The sequence below is a fragment of the Geotrypetes seraphini genome, chromosome 12, assembly GCF_902459505.1.
Source record: "Geotrypetes seraphini chromosome 12, aGeoSer1.1, whole genome shotgun sequence".
Taxonomy (NCBI): domain Eukaryota; kingdom Metazoa; phylum Chordata; class Amphibia; order Gymnophiona; family Dermophiidae; genus Geotrypetes; species Geotrypetes seraphini.
The window spans coordinates 60262437-60275196 of record NC_047095.1 but is presented as its reverse complement, the minus strand read 5'-3'; the positions used below and the strand labels follow the sequence as shown (position 1 = coordinate 60275196).

At 44.1% G+C, this 12760-nt stretch overlaps 1 protein-coding gene across 2 annotated transcripts in view; it reads right to left on the bottom strand.

Moving 5' to 3' along the window:
• Nucleotides 1-12760, bottom strand: part of TTC39A (tetratricopeptide repeat domain 39A) — a 150186-nt gene that overhangs the window by 101724 nt on the left and 35702 nt on the right. The gene's annotated exons all lie outside the window — the stretch shown is intronic.

Genomic DNA, 12760 nt, shown 5'->3' with positions numbered 1-12760 from the left:
TGGCTGTAGGACCGTTTGCGGGCAGTTTCTGTGAGGAGGGATCTTCCGGGGGGGGTGCATAGGCGTATCTCCGATTTTGAGCGGAGGGTGCGAGTGGGGGTGTAGATGGGAAGCTTGGATTTTATGTAGGAGGGGGTGAAGGAATAAATTGTCTTGTGGGCAATTGTCAGGGCCTTGAAGGCACAGCGCTGGCTAATTGGGAGCCAGTGTTCAGCACGGAGTGCTGGGGAGATGGGATCGTGGTAGTTGAGGTTGTGTAGGAGGCGGATAGCTGCATTTTGGACCCGTTGAAGGCGTTTGAGATTATTTTTGGTTAGTCCATTAAATAGGGAGTTACAATAATCCATTCTGGAGAGAACATATGCGTAGAGGAGTTGGGCGAGGTCCGGTGTGGAGATGTAGGGTTTGATCCTTTTCAGTTGGCGAAGGTAGTAGAAAGAGGTGGAGATTACTTGGGATATGTGGGCAGATAGGGATAGGTGTCCGTCTAGGGTTACTCCTAGGCTGCGAACCTGATCTGTTGCCGTTAGTAGAGTGGAGTCCCATGCTAGTGTAGGACGTGGGTATTTGGTGTTTTTTTTCCTGATCCATAAGAGTTCGGTTTTAGAGGCGTTAAGTTGAAGTTTGTTGTTTGACATCCAAGTTTTCATGTCAGAGAGGCAGTGTTGGAGGTTAGCAATTTGGGACGACCGGTTCTCGCCTAGAGAACAGATTTGGTCAGTTTGGGGGGGACCTTTGTGGCACTTAGACGCTTCTAAAACAGGGTCTAGGTCAGGGGTCCAGAGAAGAGCTACGAAAAGAGCTACGAAAATGATAAATGGCGTGGAGGACTGTTCATACGCTGACAGGCTGGACAAGTTGGGACTCTTCTCCCTGGAAAAGAGGAGGCTTAGGGGAGACATGATAGAAACTTTCAAGATCATGAGGGGCATGGAGAAGGTAGACAAGGATAGATTCTTCAATCTATGGGGAACCACAGGCACAAGAGGGCACTCGGAGAAACTGGAAGGGGACAAGTTTAGAACCAATGCCAGGAGATTCTTCTTCACACAGAGGGTTGTGGACACATGGAACGCGCTCCCGGAGGAAGTGGTAGGGCAGAGTACGCTACGGGGATTCAAAGAGGGAATGGATGGATTCCTGAAGGATAGGGGGATTGAGGGATACAGATAAGGGTAGATAAGTGTATGGGAAGAGTAAAGATAAAAACAAGGGGGCTATAGGGCTAAATCAAGTAAACATGACAGGTCATGGACCTGATGGGCCGCCGCGGGTGCGGACTGCTGGGCGCGATGGACCTCTGGTCTGACCCAGCGGAGGCAAATTCTTATGGTCTTATGTTCTTATGGGTGTCAAACTCAATCACATAAGGGACCGAAATTTAAAACATAAGCTAAGTCGCGGGCTGAATTTTTAAGTACGATACTTAGGGGTCCTTTTATTAAGGTAAATTAACCGATTAAACGCGCGTTAAATGCGTCCTTTAATAAAAGTTGCAAAGCGTGACGGCTGCGAGACTTCAGGCACGTGAATCTACAGCTGATGCCTTTTTTGAATGCCAAAGCCACAAAAGGTGGTATACGAGTCCCCATTCCTCTTCCCTTTCCTTTTTGATTGTAGCCACAGAAAAGCAATATGCAGGAATTTTTTTTTGTACCTGGGGCAATGGAGACTTGCCCAAAGTCACAAGAGGCCACGATGGGAATCGAACCTGGATTCCCCTGGTTCTCAAGCTGCTGTACTAACCATTAAGCTACCCATTCTCCTTTTCCAATCCAGGCTTCAGCATTTACACCACCTCATGGCTGGGTGTGCATAAGTTGGCTTATAATGCTAGTTTTCTATAAAGAAATATAGGTGTTTACTTTCTTTATCGAATAGGCTTCAAATAGCTCCACAACATTACCTTTCTCAGCACAGGGAAAGCAGGTGAAGGCAGCCGGAGGACAAGGCAGCTGAGAGGACCAGGCAGACCTGAATTGTGATGGCAGCCGGGAGGACAAGAGTGCAGGCAGCCGGGAGGACCAGGTGGACTCAAACTGCGATGGCAGCCGGGAGGACGAGGCAACAGCAACGGCGAAGTAACTAGATCAGGTCTTCGCAAGGTTGTCATGCAGCGGAAGAAACAGGATAACTTGGATGATCCAGAGCAGGCTATAATCATCAAATTTTTCCAGACAGTGGCTGTATTGAGTGCAAAGAGTGGCAGCCCTTCAGCTGCTCTAGGTCCGGTATCTTCTGCTGACCAGGTCAGGAGAAAGGAGGGTCTGTTGCTGTTCCGGGTCCCAGAGGGAGATGGTAGCAAATAGCAATACATATGCCATGAACTCACTGGAGGACCAGGGTGCAGGCAGCCGGGAAAACCAGGCGGACCCGAGCAGCGACGGCAGCCGGGAGGGTGTAGGCAACCACGAGCGGCGAAGGCACATGAACTTAGTCAGGTCGACTGCAGTGGGAGCACAGTGAATCTTCAGCTGATGTCTTCCGGCGGGGCCATCTTTAGTGCAAAATTTTAATTGTCTGGCGGGCCAAATTTTAATCACACTGCAGGCCAGATTTGGCCCATGGGCCAGAGTTTCACATGTCTGGTCTAGATGAAAACATCTAAGTTCCGTCTAGGACAGGGGTGGGCAACTCCGGTCCTCGAGGGCCAGAATCCAGTCAGGATTTTCCCCAATGAATATGCATTGAAAGCACTGCATGCAAATAAATCTCATGCATATTCATTGGGGAAATCCTGAAAACCCGAATGGATTCCGGCCCTCGAGGACCAAAGTTACCCACCCCTGGTCTAGGACGTCCTGCAAAAACTTCGATTATCACTGCAAAACATCCAAGTTTAAGCTGCCCCTAAACCCACCCATAGCTTGCTTCCTAACATACCCCTTTAAACCTACAGTGGCAAATAAGTCCCACCAGATGTCCCGAAAAGCAGTTTTGAAAATCAGCACGTGGATGTCCAAGTGCCAACTTAGGTGCTTTTTGGGATGTTTTAAAGTTTTGATTATGCCCCTGCTAATCTGTCTCCATAATCAAGCAATTATGGCCATCAGTTAGAATTTATGCACATAAGTTTCCAAGCGTATTCTATAAATTGGTGTGCCTAAATTCTAGTGCACTAATCTGAAAAGCGGACATGGCCAGGGGAGGGGCATGAGCGCGTTGTGGACGTTCCTACAAGTTAGGCTAACTTAGGTTACCAGACGTCCAGGAAAACCCAGACATGCCCTATTTTTTAGAGGACTGTCTGGACGCTCAAACGGACTTTCCAAAACTCAGCAGTTGTCCGGTTTTCGGAAAGCTCTGGTCGTGTGTGAAGGGCCTCTGAGCATGCGCGGAGGCCCCCAGACACGGCCCAGAGGTCAGGAATAATGAGAGGGGGTATTTGGGGGGGCGGGGCTTGTGGCAGAATGGGGAGGGACAGAAGGCAGAATGGGGCGGGGCCATGCATCCGGGATGTCGCCAAGAAAAATATGGTAACCCTAGGCTACCTATTAAAGAATATGGCCGATCTGTGCGCAATTTACAGTAGGTACAGGCATTTAGGCCTGGTTTCAATTGGCATAAATGCCCGTGTCTTAATGACTTTTGGATGAGCAGGCGCTACGTGTGATTCTATACGTGCACCTAGCTCTGGAGGCAGTTATAGAATCGTTCTAAGCACTGATTTTTTCAGGCAACATATATAGAATTTGGACCTGACTCTTTAGAAAAAAAATCAGTAGCATCTAAGTAGCGAAACAAAACTAGCCCCTCAGGCGAGCCCATGGCTGCGGATCTTAAGTCTTGTACAAAAAGGCAGAGAGGTTTCCTTTGACCTCCTCTGCAATTTTTCTCGCAAGGATACCAAAGAGAATCAAACTCAGGTCAGACCCTGAGGCATCCCACTCGCTCATCTTTTCTTCCTTCCAGTGAACGCCATTTACCATTCTCTTTCTCCTCTATCACTCGACACGCTTCTAATTCAGTTTTCACCTTGAGATCGGCACCAAGGCTGCTCAGTTTGTTTACGAGTCTCTTATGTGGGTCAATACCAAAATCATTGCTGAAATCCAAGCAGGGCACACCCAGTACCTGTCTGTGATCTAACGCTCTAGTTACTCCAGCAATAAACAAATCGGACCAATCTCCCTACGCTAAAATAACCTCGATGCCTTGCAACCTGCAACTTGCCAGATTCCAGATTTTTTATGCACTAACCTCCGTCAAATTTTTCTTTCCTTGAGGTAAACCTAACCAGCCTATGGTTTTTGACCTCCTCTTGGTCACCACTGGATAATCTTCACAGGTGACGAAAGAGCTGCATCTGGAAGCCAGGATTCTGTTATAGAATCACAGTGTAAATTGACATCTACACACCTGCAATTACGGTAGATGTCAATAGCGCAGTTTCATAGAAGAGGAGTCTCTGTCTCCACCACCTCTTCTGGGAGACTGTTCCATGCGTCTACCTCCTTTTCTGTAAAAAAGTATTTCCTTAGATTACTCCGGAGCCTCTCGCCTCTTAGCTTCATCCTATGCCCTCTCGTTCCAGAGTTTCCTTTCAAATGAAAGCAACTCGACTTATGCGCATTTACGCCACGTAGGTATTTCAACATTTCTAAAGAAGCCCTTTCTCTAAGCTGTAGACAAGCGCTAACCCATGCTTTCCACATCAAAAAAGAGTTTACCATGGGATATGCTCCGCTGTCCCTTGTTAATTTTTACATCTGCACACACCACCCCGTCCCCGCAGGAACTCAAGTTCCACTTCCCATCCCCGTGAGTTTTGTCTCTGTCCCTGTCCCATTCCTGTAAACTCTGCCTTAACCGCACAAGCCTCGGACACTTATGATTTAAAGTGTTTGAGACTTGTGCATATGAGGACAGAGCTTGCAGGAATGGGGCAGGGCCAGGAAAAGAACTCGATGGGACGGGATGGGAAAATGAGTTCCTGTGGGGATGTGTCATTCTCTACTTGGGAGAACAGTATAGAAAATGTAATAAATAAATAGTGTGAAAAGTTTCAGCCTCTGATCACCAGAGCTGGTGTTGTGACATCATAATGCCTCATTCCACCAATAAGAGCCAACCTCATCAGTGATGTCACAATGGCTTGATTGTCCTATACTTGGCTCACTTTTACTACATTTTGATTTCTAGAGTGGTGCAGTGTAGAGAATGGCAGGAGACAAATTTTTCCCTATCCACGCAGGAACTCAATTTCCCCGTCCACGTGAGTGACGTCAGTGGGTGAGATGATGCAGTCACCAGGAGAACGTTGATGTGGTTGCTCGTGGTGGTGAACAACTAGAGGTATCGGGGGGAGGGAAGGGGGCAGAGAGGAGGAGGGGTGCCGGCACCCCTCCCCCCACATGGCACCCAGGGCGGACCTCCCCTCCCCCCTTATTACGCCACTGGGTAGAGGTTTCTAGTTCGGCTGAGAGCCCCACATGCTTAGTATTATCTCGGACAGCAAATGAACATTTCGTCAGCAAATCAGCTCCGTTGTTCAAAAATGTTGCCCCAGGCTACGCCTAATACACTCTCTCTCCAAAGTTCTCGAGTCTTCTGCACTACACCCAGTATTGGAGGTGTGGCCGTCCCTTAGAGCAGGGCTGCCTAATTCCGGTGCTCGAGATCTACAGGCACGCCGGGTTTTCAGGATATCCCCAATGAACATGCATGATCGAGATATGCATACCAAGAAGGCAGTGCAGGCAAGTCTCTCTCATGCATGTTCATTGTGCATATCCTGAAAACCCGGCCTGCCTGTAGATCTCGAGGACTGGAATTGGGCAGCCCTGCCATAGAGCGATACAAGGGCATTATAACATTTTCATCTTTGTTTTCCATTCCTTTCCTGATCATTCCTAACATTCTAGTGGTTAGAGCTACAGCCTCAGCACCCTGAAGTTGTGGGTTCAAATCCTGCACTGCTCCCTGTGACCTCGGGCAAGTCACTTAATCCCCCACTACCCCAGGTACATTTGATAGACTGTGAGCCCACCAAGATAGACAGGGAAAATGCTTGAGGACTGTATATACTCGAATATAAACCGAGATTCTTGGGCCCAAAAATTGGGGTCCCGGTTTATATTCGTGCCAATACACCCACTTCCAAAATTATTGCAGACCGCCGCTAGGCTATGCACCCTGCCCCCTCCCTGTCCTAGTCTCATACCTCTACTGCCGATCCCCCGTGGAGGTGCAGTGGGCAGGAGTGAACTTTCCAAGTTCCTGCCCCGCTGCTAACTGGCTGCCGTGAGTGTCTTTGGCCGCTGAGAAGCACGAGCAGGCGTGCAATTTGGCGCTGCTGCTCAATGCTGAGCGGCTTCCTTAATGGCTCCCGTGAATTCTCGCTCCTTGCAGCTTCAGTTCACATCCTCTAGTTCTCGTTTTCTCATCTCTGAAAAAGATTTCTTTGTCCTTTAATATCTTTCAATTATTGAAACATCTGTTTCATATCTGCCCTCCCCCCCCCCGGTCATCTTCATCTATACCCTAGAGCAGGGGTGTCAAAGTCCTTCCTAGAGGGCCACAATCCAGTCGGGTTTTCAGGATTTCCCCAATGAATATGCATGAGATCTATTAGCATACAATGAAAGCAGTGCATGCAAATAGATCTCATGCATATTGATTGGGGAAATCCTGAAAACCCGACTGGATTGCAGCCCTCTAGGAAGGACTTTGACACCCTTGTCCTAGAGCAGGGATCTCAAAGTCCCTCCTTGAGGGCCGCAATCCAGTCGGGTTTTCAGGATTTCCTCAATCAATATGCATTGAAAGCAGTGCATACACATTGATCTCATGCACATTCATTGGGGAAATCCTAAAAACCTGACTGGATTCCGGTCCCCCGAGGACCGGAGTTGCCCACCCCTGGTCTAGACCAGGGGTCCCCAAAGTCCCTTCTTGAGGGCCGAATCCAGTCGGGTTGCAGGATTTCCCCAATGAATTTGCATTGAAAGCAGTACATGCACATAGATCTCATGCATATTCATTGGGGAAATCCTGAAAACCCGACTGGATTGCGGCCCTCAAGGAGGGACTTTGAGACCCCTGTACCTAGAGGGAAAGAGGGACGGGGGAGATAGGATACAGGTGCATTTAAATGTTTTGTAATCGGCTTTGAGGCACACAGGTGGAGTCAAGTGGAACACTAAACCTGAACAGATATATAAATATTTCTTTTTTTTTCTGAACGAGAGCCAATCATAGGTGCGCTGGCAAAGGCCGGTGTTGCAGCAGATGGTTGGATATTTCAGTCCTGTATGTACACGTCAGCTCCAGCCACCAGGGTACGATTCAACGTATTTCACTAAGTACAATTTCCTGCAGCTCTCTCTGATCCACCGTCTGTGTGAGCAACATGAATAAACCCTTCCCAGACCACAGGAAAATTAGATAACACTAAAAGCAGCATTTAATTGATGCCACATGTTCCACTTATCTTCATCTAAATCACCAGTAAATCAGTCCAGCCTCTATATCCTGAATTAAATATCCCTGGGAGGCTCCCAGCTGTGCAACTCACAGTTCGGTTCATTTAAGGTGGTCATTATCTTAAGGTATCATCATATATTCATCCTCTGGGCAGTGCTAGATGCAAAAATAAAAGCCTTCCCCCCCAGCAAACAGCTGCCTCGTACTAAAATACCAGGCCTGTTTTTCTAATCTATCCTTTCAAGTCTGGTCAGTAGATGACAGAAAACTGCTGTAGAAAACTGGAACGCTCTTATAGGGGGCTGTTATAGGGGAAAACACCCTCCAGGGATTCAAGACAAAGTTAGACAAGTTCCTGTTGAACCAGAACCTATGCAGGTAAGGCTAGACTCAGTTAGGGCACTGGATTCTTGCCCAGAAATAGCTAAGAAGAAAAAATTAAAAAAATTTAAATTGAATCAGGTTGGGCAGACTGGACGGACCATTCAGATCTTTATTACATTACATTAGTGACTTCTATTCCGCCTGTACCTTGCAGTTCTAGGCGGATTACATTAGAAGATAACTGGACATTTCCAGGAAAATTACAATTTTTTTTTGGGGGGGGGACTGGTTACATAATTGAGTCATTGAGGAGAAATTACAATTGAGTCTTTGAGGAGGAATTACAAGAGAGGTAGATAGTTGAGGGGGAAATTTACATGGGGGGAAGGACGAGGAAGAGAGTTAAGATATTTGGATAAATTTTTTTGAAAAGCAGGGTTTTGATTTCTTTTCGAAATGTTTTGAAGTCGCTCATTGCTGTCAGCAAGTTGGAGATGCTTATCTATTGTAGGTTATCATGCATCTTCTTGCACCTTTGAATGGAGGGTAGGAAAATGGGGTCAGAGTTCTCCTTTGTCTGGTTGTAAGGTTCCGATTTAGGCGATTGTTTAGGTAGGTGGGAGCAGTGCCGTTTATTACTTTGAATTGAATTCGTGCTTGTATAGGTAGCCAATGTGAATCTAGGTAGGCATTGGTGATATGGTCATCTACTATGTATGTTACTATGTTCTTTGACCTAAGACATAAAATAACATAAAACTCACTTGGATACCGCAAATACTATTAAGTTCTATGCAGTTCACAAAGACTAGTAGTACAAATGAATAAATATCCAATATCTAGCTTCAGAAAGATTCCCTAAAAAGATACGTTTTTAAGGAAATTGTTGATACGAATTTGGGAATATGAATATATGAGTTACATCCCTAGTCCATGAGGCTGCCTGAAAAGATAGCAATCGTTCCTGAAATTTCTTATATTTGCATCCCTTTACAGAAGGGGATGAGAATAATGAATGAGATTTTCTAGAATGTTTAGAGTTTGTAATGATAAAAGATTCCATAAGATACTCAGGAATTGAGCCTTAGTGCCTTCAAACAAATACAGCCGAGCTTAAATTCGATGATAAAAATCAGTGACACGATCATACTTCTTTTTTTTTTTTTTAGTTCAAATTTTTTATTGAAAGATTATTAGTTTAAAACAAAAGGCAAATAAAATAAATCTGCAATGTGCACAGACAATAATAAGTGACAATCAGAGCAAATATATAATATGTGATCTTTGCAAAATGTATAATACCAAATGGCAAATAGAAAACATATAAGCATCAGACACGATCATACTTCTTTGAGTTGAAAATTAATCTGACTGCTGCGTTAATAATAATAATAACAATAGTTTATTTTTGTATACTGCCACACCATCAGTTCTTGGCAGTTTACACCATAAATTGCAAAGTATTTAAAATACAGAGCTAGAGAACAGTGTCTTATAAAAAGTAATAACACAATTCAATAAAAGATACTAACTGACAAAGTACGACCCTAACTCAGTCAAACAAAGTATGCACAATACAGATTATTTATATTAAAATAGATAAGCTTCTGTAAGCCTTATTCCATAAAAATAATAAAAATCCATTTATCAAATTGATATTGATATCTATTAAGTATTGTACTGTTTAAATAGACAGGTCTTAAAATCTTTCCGAAATTGCTGATAAGTGAGGGCTGGAGTAATAAGAGCATTCAAAGCATGTATTCATTACTCCTGCTTGAAACGCCAGAGTCCTATCTAAAAATTTCTTAAAACGGCACGCTTTCACTGAAGGAAAATAAAAGCAGCCAGTTCTACGTATATTTTTTTTTACATATAAAAAATCTAAAATGAGCAACAAGATAAGATGGGGCCAACCCAAATAAGACTTTGTAGCAAATACATCCAAATTTAAATAACACTCTGGCCTCAAAGGCAACCAGTGGAGCCTTTGATAACATGAGCTGATATGATCATGTTTTTTTAGATTAAAAATCAAACGAATTGCTGTGTTTTCAATTAATCTTAATCTACTAGTTGTTTTTTTATGAGCACCCAAATAAACAACATTACAGTAATCCAGCATTGAAAGAATTGATGATTGAACCAGTATTTTAAATGATATAAAATCAAAATATTTTCTAATGGTACGCAACTTCCAAAGAGTGATAAAACATCTTTTGACCAGTAAATCTGTCTGAGCCTTAAATGATAAAGTACGATCCAAAGTAACTTCTAATATTTTGAATTATGTGCAGTCTATGAAGGTTTTTCTGGGTACCAGCAAGATGAACAATGTTGCAATAGTTCAACTGACTAAGGACAAGTGATTGAACCAACAATCGAAAGGCGTTAATATTAAAGTATGCTCTAATAGTTCTTAGTGTGTGGCGCAGTGGTTAAAGCTACAGCCTCAGCACCTTGGGGTTGTGGGTTCAAACCCACGGCTGCTCCTTGTGACCCTGGGCAACTCACTTAATCCTCCTATTGCCCCGGAACAAAGAAAAATGCTCAAGTAACTCAAACCCTAAGAGAACAGTATAGAAAACTGGATAAATAAATAGTGTGACAAGTTTCAGCCTCTGATCACCAGAGCTGGTATTGTGACATCACAATGCCTCATTCCACCAAAGCCTAAGAGCCAACCTCATCAGTGAGGTCACAATGGCTTGTTGTCCTATACTTCGCTCACTTTTATTACACTTTGATTTCTAGAGTGGTGCAGTGGTTAAAGCTACAGCCTCAGCACCCTCTTGTTGTGGGTTCAAACCCACGCTGCTCCTTGTGACCCTGGGCAAGTCACTTAATCCCCCCATTGCCCCAGGTACATCAGACAGATTGTGAGCCTATCAGGACAGACAGGGAAAAATGCTTGAGTACCTAAATAAATTAATGTAAACCGTTCTGGGGAGAACGGTATAGAAAATTAAATAAATAAAGTATAGAAACCCTTTCAAACCAACGAGTCAACCTGATTTTTCATAGTAAGGGTACGATCTAAAATTACACCAAGTATCTTTATGGTTGACTGGATACTATAGATTGTATCACTGCTGGGCACTATGGACCACTGGTCTGACCCAGCAGCAGCAATTCTTATGTTCTTAAGTAGTTCCAAACTTTGGCCACGTATCCAGCAAACGCAACTCGGGGGTTTACGCAAAAATTCTACTCAGTAGGATTCAGCAGTTGCATCTAATTAACCCCCCTCCCCCCCCCCCCACACACAACTTTTACAAAATCGCGATAGCGGGTTTTAGCGCAGGATGACGCGCTGAATGCTCTGCACTGCTCCTGACGCTGGTAGGAACTCTATGAGCGTCGGGGGCAGCGCAGAGTATTCAGCTCGCCAGCCTGCGCTAAACACCCGCTATCACGGTTTTGTAAAAGGGGGGGGGATTTTTGGAATACGACGACACAGTGATGGCGTCACAGCTTTGGAACACTATGCCACAACATTTAAGAGAGGAAAACAATTTGGCCCGTTTTAAAAGTAATTTAAAAAGCTTTCTTTTCAACGATGCTTTTAACCTTTAAAATATGTTTGGTTCTTATATAAAATTCCTTCTCTAATTGCACTTTTTTTTTTTCTCTTCCTTTTTCTTTTCTTTCTTTTTCCCCATCCTATTGTGTTTTTTTGCCTGTATGTCTTAAAAACACTTAATGGTAGTTCTATTCCTTCTCACCTTTTGTATTAGTTGGTCTGTATGTCCAATTGTCTACCCCACTATTTTAATTTATAACATTTTATTGAAGGAATCAAATATATACAATAAAATTATGCAAGGAGATATTCATTACAATTAGATTCACAATTATAATATCTCCATACATATTTCTATCATTCCTCCAAAATATATTTCCATATGACCTATTTCATTCCTCTCTACACCCCCCCTCTGTTCCCTTGCCCCCTTCCTTCCCCCCATTCCTTTTAGTACCAATTATAACAATGTATTGATTGAATTAAACAAATATACCATTCAAATATTTCCAAACAAATTACAATCATCCCCCTATTCCCTCCCCTCCCCCAGAATGAAAAGTGACACCAATTACCAAGTGTTTCCAAAGCTTCAATGTAAAACATTAAGAATCATACACATGAAGTTTAACGTAGAGAAATGTAAAGTCTTGCATATAGGAAACAAAAACCTGAAGTACAGCTATACGATGGGGGGGAGGGCTGGTAATGGGTGAAAGTACCCTAGAAAAGGAGTTGGGGGTAATAGTGGACAACACAATGAAGCCGTCGGCACAGTGCTCAGTGGCCTCTAAGAAGGCAAATAGAATGCTAAGTATTATGAAGAAAGGTATTACAGCCAGAACGAAAGAGTTATCCTGCTGTTGTATTGGGTGATGGTGCGCCCGCATCTGGAGTACTGCGCCCAATATTGGTCGCCGTACCTTAAGAAGGATATGATGATACTCGAGAGGGTTCAGAAAAGAGCAACGCGATTGATAAAAGGTATGGAATCTGGGGCTCTTTTCCCTGGAAAAGTGGAGGCTTAGAGGGGACCTGATAGAGACCTACAAGATCATGAAGGACATGGAGAAAGTGGAGAGGGATAGATTCTTCAAACTCTCGAAAACTACAAGAACAAGAGGGCATTCGGAAAAATTAAGAGGGGACAGTTTCAGAACCAATGCTAGGAAGTTCTTCTTCACCCAAAGGGTGGTGGACACCTGGAATGCGCTTCCGGAGGATGTGATAGGACAGAGTACGGTATTGGGGTTCAAGATGGGATTAGATGATTTCCTGAAGGAAAAAGGGATAGAAGGGTATAGATAGAGGATTACTATACAGGTCCTGGACCTGATGGGCCAATGCATGAGCGGACTGCTGGGCATGATGGACCTCTGGTCTGATCCAGGAGAGGCACTGCTTAATTATGTTACTTCGTGCTCTAGAGGAAAGATTTTGAATATAGGGGGTCCCAAATTTTCAAAATTCTCTTTTTGAAAATTTGGT